Consider the following 8,465-nt stretch of genomic DNA (forward strand, 5'->3'; position numbering starts at 1 on the left):
TAATGTCACAGTCATGCTATATATCACAGTGTCCCCTCCTCCCCACAGAGGGCACTTTCCTCAGTGTACCCGGCCTGGGGACATGATTTCATCAAGGAAGAAGAGCTTCACTAAGACAGAAAGGAGTAAAAATTCTTCCTGGAGGAACTGCATGCTTTTCTTCCAGGATGATTTACATGCCAAAACACAGGAGTAGTATCTGTACTCCAGTATTTACACCAGTAAATAAACAATGGCAGTAATGGGCTATCCATAGGTCCCTCCACAGACCTATGAAGGCCGATAGATGCCCGGCAGCACCAGTCTCAAAGTCGTAACCCCTAAAGGTCTCCTAGGTCATATTCAGACATTCTAAGAAGTAGAACCATGAAAGGGAAAGGACAGCCTGGGCTCCACTCTCTGGGATTTGCTCATACTCCTTCCGAGACAGCGGGGATTGGAAACCACTGAGAGCTCGGTCTTCCCTGTCCTAGAGCGGCTGGGCGGGCCTCACTTCCGGCTTGTGTCCGGCTGCCCGGTGCGGCAAGAGGGGCTGCCAAGATTTCCCGCGGGCGCCGTAGGGTAGGGGTCCACACGCAGTGGAAGAGGGGATCATGGGGAGGGCTGGGGGAAGTTGGAATGAGGTCACGAGGTAGGGCCTGAGGAGGACATGGCTTGTGGTCAGGGGTAAGGATCTGTGATTGGTGTGAATGGTGGTCGCCCGCAGGGTCTAAAGAGGCTGTGGGGGAGGGGTCTGTGGATGGCAAGGTGCTGGGTCATTGGGCGGGGTTTGTGGAGGGAGTTGGGCGTGGTCACGGGGCTGGGTCGCGCAGAATGTGGGGCGTGGTCACAGAACGGGTTCTGTGCATGGTGTGGGCGTGTCACCGGGCGGGGTCTAGGGAGGGTGTAGGGGGCGAGGTCGAAGGCAGGAGGGAGTATGTTCGGTGGATTTTAGGCTGTGAAGGTTCCGAAAGGGACGAGACCCCATTATTAACCTCATCATATTCCCTCCCTTTCCTAGTTTTCAGTTCCAGAAAGTTCAGCAGTGCCAGTCACTACGGAGCTTTCCTGGGATATATCCCAATACTAAGAGAAAAAGAGAAAAATCATTTCTTCATTTATTCCTTCCATCTGTACGTCCCTTCTGCCTTTGCTTGACATTTAGTATCCAGCAGGCAATGTCTTGTCCCCAGATCTCTGTCCCACTCCCCACCAGGATCTCATTGTGGATGAGGGCAGGGGCAGGCTGTAAGAGTGACACAGGAGCAGAGCCCTGCTTTAATCCAGGAAGGACCCTCCAGGCAAAATAACACCTCGAGGTGGAGATGTGGATGGAAAGCAGCACCTTGGCCACTGTCCCCACTTGTTTTGGCTCCAGCTGTCTCTGAAGACAGCCTGAGCACTCTTTTCTATTTTTCCTCAGCATTCATTCCTCAGTATTCATTTTTTTATGTTTACAGTACTGGGGATTGAACCCAGGGCCTTCTAACAGAACTATATGCCCAGCCCTTTTATTTTTATTTTGAGCCAGAATCTCCCTACATCACTGTTTCCCAGGCTGGGTTTGAATTTATGATCCTGTTGCAGATTACAGACATGCACCATCATACCTAGCTACATTAAGACATTTTAAAATCAGAAAAAAAAAAAAGTTTTACCCATGTGGGAGCCTGCAGGGGAAGGGTAGGGAGCAAGACCACACTATCTCCAAGTAAGCTGTGATACATCAAGATGGAGCTGGACCTGAGCAGGCCTGGAAGCCAATTTCAAGTGTGGAGAGGGCAGCTATAGGGTGAAGGTGGCCTAGGGTGGATCCTGAGGGCTGCACGGTTAAGTCACAAAGGCAGGGTAGAGGAAGAGGAAGAAGAAGAAAAGGGAGAGGAAGGAGAAGTGAAAAATCAGCACCCAGCCAGTAGGATGATCAGAGAGGTACTGGTTGTGGAGACTGAGGCCAGGAGATCCACAGGCCAGGCAGGTACAAATGGATAGGGGAAGAATGTAGGATGTCAGGCCTCAGATGCCCCTTGGAACCCCCCTCTCCCAACTGCCTTAGCCATCACAGATGGTACTGTCCCCCAGAGCTGGTTCCTCCTATCTGGCTTTGCAGCCAGACTCAGTCCCTTCCTATGAAACCACCCAAGCACCTCTTCTGCCCTTCTTTGATCTCCCTGTCCCAGCCTGGCCCCCTGCTTGCCTTGCCCCTACAGGAGAAGGTTCAGCTGCCTTAATGGTGCCTTCCTGTGTTTTCTCCATGCAGTCTTCACTGCCCTCTGCTCTCAGCTGATCTCTGGGTCTCTGTCCATGGCTCTTTGATGACCAGTTCCTGTGACAGCTCATGGCTCCCCTCAACTCTGCCAAAGGATAAGGAATTGCCAAATGAGATCTGAAGGATGACAGGAGCTATCTAGGAGATAGGGAAAGGAAACAAAAATTCCAAACCTCAGTCAGAAAGGGGAGTGTGTTGGTCCAAAGTTGTGGCCAGAGAAGGGTATAGGATGAGGGCCAGCCTGTGTGGGAAGCAGAGAATAGAGCTGTCAGTAGGTAGGACTACAAGGTGGGGTGACAGACATGTTGCCATCAGCCAGATGCTTCTCAGAGACAACTGTTTGCCTGTAGCAAATGCTGTCACCAAGTGCATTTCTTTCAGGCTCTAACTTAAAGCCATAGGTATGGGGCTGGGGATTTAGCTCAGTGGTTCCACCACCTGCCTCACAAGTGCAGGGACCTGAGTTCAATCCCCGGTACCAAAAAAAAAAAAAAAAAAAAAAAAAAATGCCATAGGTACTTAATCAGTTTTCATGTGCCGGGCAGGAAAACAGGCTCAGAGAGGTGAGATGACTTGCTCAGGACACATGTAATTGTTATGGAATCCCTTGATGTGACTCAGTAGTCTATTTTGCTTGCCCCCTTCTCAAGGCACTGATTGGAGGGGCCTTAGGGAGGAGGGTAAGCTAGTCAGGGAGGATCTTGGCCTAAGAAGGAAGGGGAGGGGATGCCAGTCAACAGCACAAGGAGTGGACAAAGCTGAGAGTGTTGCTAGGAGGGAGTGGTGGTGATGCCATATCTTCAAAAATCAAGCAAAGAGGTGGGTGTCCTTCAAATTGAATTTCATGACTCTCTGGTAGTACAAGGCTCATGGTGAAGGAAATAAGAGGGGAGCCCTCTTTATATAACACCTGGCTCTCAAACAATATGAGGTCTGGGCCACTGTAGTCAGGGCCAAACCTGGTGAGCAGGCAGCTCTCATTTGCTCTGGTGCTGTCCTTTGTAGCTCTGTACTAGATATGGTGGCCAAGCCCCATTGAATTGGCCATCAGGAACACCTGCCATCTGGAGCCCCTCCCTAGTACACCCTTAAGGATCAGAATGGTCTCACCTTCCTGATCCAGGCCTGCTTTGTTAGGTGTCCCCTCCCACCAGGCTGAGCAGTGTACAGGATCCCAAGGGAAACTCTGGGTTCGAGGGCCACCCCTAACCTCCTTTCCCCAGAATCTGTAGGGAGGAATGGGAGACTTCAATACAAGGGGCACCTGCCCCTCAGGTGGGAGTGAGTCTTCTGGGCAGCAAGGCCTGTGGTTCCAAGACATACGACTTTTGAGGATGTGGCCATGTACTTCACTTGGGAGGAGGCACAGCACCTGGGTTCTCAGCAGAGAGCACTGTACCTGGATGTGATGCTGGAGAACTACCATACCCTGAGGTGTAGGAGACATCCCTGCCCATTAGGGGGGTTAAGAGTGGACAAGCTTCTTGCCTTCCCTAATTTGACTATACTGTTTTATATCAGGACTCAGATTGAAGCCCTGCACGACTCAAATGGGCATGTCAGCTAACAAAGCTGGACTAGTATTGCTCCTTTGCTAATGGCTATCACTGAGGCCTAAGTCCTGGTCTGTGACATGGCAGGGCCCTGCTGCATTACATGCAGTTGAGGTCAGCATGACCCCAATCAAAATCCTTTCCCCTGAACTATGCTTCTGACTGACCTTGTTGCTTGCTAATTGTGCCTGGTCCCAGTACCAGTTTCTTCTATCCTATCAAGATAAGCAGTGCCTACTCCCTAACAGCCCTGCCTGGTGCCATCATGCCAGGTGTTGGCAGTAATTCACTAGATGACTTCAAAGCTCCCCAGCTCCCTATTCCTTCTAATGATTGTATTCAATAAATACTGAATGTGCCTGAGGGCTTTTGTCTTTGCTGCCATCAGCAGCACTGACCAGGACCCAAGACTCAGCTTCTCTATAAGCCTCATTCTGTCTATTCTTTAACAATTTTCCAGTGCTGTGGAGGCTCACAGGAAGCTGGGACCTACTGCAGGGGTCTCCAGAGATGTCCAGTTCCCTTGACCCTTACACTGAGAAACCTGGGTGATCGCCAGATGGTAAGTTTCAGGTGATTGCCTCCCATGACTGGTTGGTCTCTAGTCCATTATGGTGCATCTTAGTCCCAGGAAGGGGTATCCAGTGGACTCTTCTTGCTGTTTCCCCTCTGAACCTACTCTAGAGCCCCTTCTTCTCTCATCCTCTGTAGCTCCTGCTCAGGGGAAGTTCTGATTGAACTCAACTGACCATTCCGTTCTCTATAAAGAGGTTCTTCAGTGTCCAGATCCAACATCATCCCCCAGCTGGAGGCGAGGGAGACCTCATGCCTTTTGGGGGCCTTTCTATCCAGCTGAGTGAAGTGGTTTCCTGAGGGGAGGCTGTGATGTAATTTATGCATGAGCTGTGAGGCATATGGCATGGAGATCAGGGTGATCCCAACTGTCCTTTACTGACTCCCTTCCTGCCCCCATCCCTCTAAGTGCAGGTCCATTGTAACACACCCTGTGCTCCAATTTGGGTAGGATGGGATGGTCATTTTCTTCGTGACCAAGTGTCCACCTGGTGAACTGATTAGAACTTAAGTTTCTAAGTATAAACAGAATTTTGCCAGTATGTATATTTTTAGAACATGCCCTCCATCCTGTCCCTGTTTTATACAATAAGCACATATTGAGTGCCACCTGCATGCAGGCATTCTTCTAGCTGCTGGTCTTGAAAGTAAGCAAAACCAAGCCTTTGTCTTCAAGAACATGTTAACTTGGAGAGGAATTATTTATCCTGACTTTGATATCCTATTTTTGGTCTTCTTCTTAGACGACTTGGGGCAGGGACTTTATTCCTCACCCAAACCTGAGCACCAAGAGCATTTGGTAAGAGAACACTATTAAAATGAGTCTCTGTTTCTTCAGTTGTTAGTACCTGCTTACCTGTTTTGTGCCCAGGGCCATCCAGATGCTGCAAAGACAAATGTAATAAAGCCTGTGCCTCAGTATCTCACAGGCCAGGCAGAGAGATGGATACACATACAACTCACTTCAGGACAGAGAAAATGAATAAAGTCATTAACAAAAAGGAGCATAAAACTTTTCTCAGGCTGAGACATATAACATGCACAGAAATTTGCTTTGGCTCAGTCTTAAAAATGACTCTGCTAGCCGTACCATCTGTGGCTTCACTTTCCACAGTTTCACAGTCAATCACAGTCTAAAAACATTCAACAGGAAATTGCAGAAATAATTAAAAATTATATTGGTATACCATTCTGAGTAGTGTGATGCACTCTTGCTGTCCCTCACTATCCCATCTGGAATGAGAATCACCTCTGTGCATAGTATCCACTCTGCATATACTACCTGCCTTAGTACCTGCTTGAGTTATCAGCGTCACAGTATCACAGTACTTGTATTTCAGTAACCCTTACTTTGGTTAATAAGTGTCCCAAACCACTGGCACTTTATATGGGCCAAAGAGAAGTTGTGAGGTACTTCCTTTAAGTGAAAAACTGAGATGAAAAAGCATAGTTTATATAGAGTTCAGTATTATCCTCAGTTTCAGGTATCATGGGGGTCCTAGAACATAACTTCTGTGGATGGGGGATGGGGGTGCTACCTTCGTTTTCCTTTCACAGGGAAGCTTTTACTTTCTCTTTTTGTTTCAGAATCTCAGGTCAAGACAGGATGCAAACAGTTAATTCCAAAGGGGGAAAAAAAATCTTTTGACAAAGAATTACAAAGAGTAACCCAGAAAGTTTTCCTAAGAGGCAATTCAGAGGAGTCTGAGTCTCAGCTAGCTTATGGGACTGAAACAGGAACAGAACATTCATGGAAAAAATCACAATAAAGGGCAGGAGGAAGTTCTTTTTCCAAAAGAGAGGTTTGGGCAAATGACTTGCTCTCTCCTCAAAGCCAGTGTAGAAAGACCAGGAATGCCACAAATTAGAGGAAAAAAAATGTCTCTTTGTACAAAGTTTATTACTTGTCAGAGGGATAGGCCAGCATAAAGAGCCACTAGATGAAGGACACATGGCCAAGGCTTTCTATGGAAGCCAGGCCTGAGTGGATAGGAGACAGGTCCTGGTGGATCAAAGCTCCTTAGATATCATGTGTGTGGAAAATCTTTCAGCAAAAATTCACACCTTGCTCAATATCAGAAAACTCACCCTCAAGAGAAGATCTGTGATATATCCAATGTGGATGAATATCACAACTCAATCCAGTGGAGAGAAATCCTATATGTGTAATGAATGTGCCATTTGTGATTTCAAGAGGCATCAAAGTTTGTGAAACATCAGAGAATTCACACTGGAGAAAAACCCTGCAGCTGTACTACATATGGAAAAGCCTTTAATGGGAATTCAACCCTTATTAAACATTAGTTGATACACACTGAAGAGAAGCCCTACAAATGTAATGAGTGCATGAAAGCATTTAATCAGAAAGCAAATCTCATCAAGCATCAGAGAATTCATACAGGAGAAAAGCCCTTTGCATGCCGAGAATGTGGGAAAAGCTTCAGTCAGCCATCACACCTATCTCAATCTCAAAGAATGGATCCTGGGAGAAGCCGCACAACGGTGAGGAGTATCGTAAAGGCTTTCGTCAAACAGCACACCTGGTTGATCATCAAAGAATACACACAAGAGAAGCCCTCTGTTTGCATCATGTGTGGGAGGGGCTCTGTTTAGATGTCACACTTGATTCACCACCACAGAACACATTTAGGAGAAAAGACCCATGAGTGTCATCCATGTGAGAAGCACTGAAGCCAGTGTTCACCCCTTATTAGACGTTAGTTACCCACACAATGGAGAGTGCATACCACTCTGAATGTGCCAGGCTTTCAGCGTGAGCTGGTCTCCCTGGCGTTGTCTCACACATCCCTTGTAGAGGAAACTTTTCATTTGTGTAAGAGAAAGCACCTAAAAATTCAAAGAAGGCAGAATGACTTTTTTGCTCTAGCTCACTATGCAATATCAGAGATCTTGAAAGAGAGGACCTAGTGGGTGTGGTGAGTGTGAAGGAAACATTTTGTTGAAGCTCACACCTTTCTCAGAGTGAGATCATTCACATGAGTGTAACAGATACAAGAAAAGCTTTGGTGTGTTGTGGACAGAAGGCAGAACTCTGGGGACTACCAATGTTAGCTGCTTCTTTGAACAAACTGTCCCAGTAAGTTCTTGGCCATGGATGGCTGTGCTCTGTGGCTATATGTTGTGGACTTGGAACAAAGACAGTCTTGGGGGAAGCCAGTGATCTAGGATGTAGCCTAATACCAAAATATAGTCTCAGCAAGAAGCAGATAGGGAAATGAGGTGATGCACATAAAAAGCAAGGCTGCCACTTAGTGTCTGTCCCTAGGGTGGCTGCTTTATCTTGGGCAAAAAGTTGGGGGGATGGAAGCTCACAGTGATGCCAGACTATTCAGTCACACATTTACAGACAGCCTCTTACTCTGTCTCCACAGGTGATCAACCTCATCTGTGGTTTATCCCCCCAAAACACACTGGAGTTTAATCCCCATTGTGAGGTATAAAGGTGGTGGAAATCTAATCTGAACATGTTTAGAGGTGGGGCTTTTGGGGGTTATTAGGGTCATCAGGGTGGAGTTCTATGATTGAACTCTGGTGGCTTCATAAGAAGAGGGATGGAGACCAAAAGACACACACACACACACACTCCGCTATCTGTGGCCTGTGATACCCTGTGCTCCCTCTGGACTCTGCCAACAAAAAAGGTCATCACTGAATGTAGCTCCTTGACCTTGTATCTTTGGAATATGAACCAAACAAACCTCTTTGTTCCATAAAAACCACTCAGTTTGTGGTATTGTTAACAACAGAAAATGGACTAGGACACCATCCATTGTGAGAATAGGTATTGGGGTGGACAGGCATTTATCATGTGTCACAGGCAATTTTTTTTTTTTTTTTTTTTTTTTTTTTTGTACCAGGGATCGAACTCTGGTCCTTATGTTTGCAAGGTAGGCAGCAGAACCACTGAGCTAAATCCCCGGCCTGAGAAGCAATTTGATTAATCTTCAATGTCAGTGTTTTTACCTATAAAATGGTGAGATCAATTCCTGTATGGTGCCTGTGCGCACTTGCCCACAGCAGATAGCCAAAGAATAGTGCTGCTATTACCATCATGTAGTTTTACTAGGTTCAGC

At 47.0% G+C, this 8,465-nt stretch overlaps 1 long non-coding RNA gene across 3 annotated transcripts; it reads left to right on the forward strand.

Moving 5' to 3' along the window:
• The first annotated feature begins 466 nt into the window (after positions 1-466).
• On the forward strand, positions 467-8,211 carry LOC104866463. Of its 3 annotated transcripts, none has more exons than XR_781458.3 (4): positions 467-666; positions 4,259-4,360; positions 5,115-5,170; positions 5,959-8,211. It is a non-coding gene; the product is annotated as an uncharacterized LOC104866463 (long non-coding RNA). The 3 variants fall into 3 exon arrangements; XR_781459.3 differs by having other exon boundaries at positions 474-561; XR_004516024.1 differs by lacking the exon at positions 467-666 and adding an exon at positions 2,738-3,064.
• The last annotated feature ends 254 nt before the right edge of the window (positions 8,212-8,465 follow it).

Source organism: Fukomys damarensis, unplaced genomic scaffold (genome assembly GCF_012274545.1).
Source record: "Fukomys damarensis isolate Sample0158 unplaced genomic scaffold, DMR_v1.0_HiC HiC_scaffold_5, whole genome shotgun sequence".
In the NCBI taxonomy this organism is placed as follows: Eukaryota; Metazoa; Chordata; class Mammalia; order Rodentia; family Bathyergidae; genus Fukomys; species Fukomys damarensis.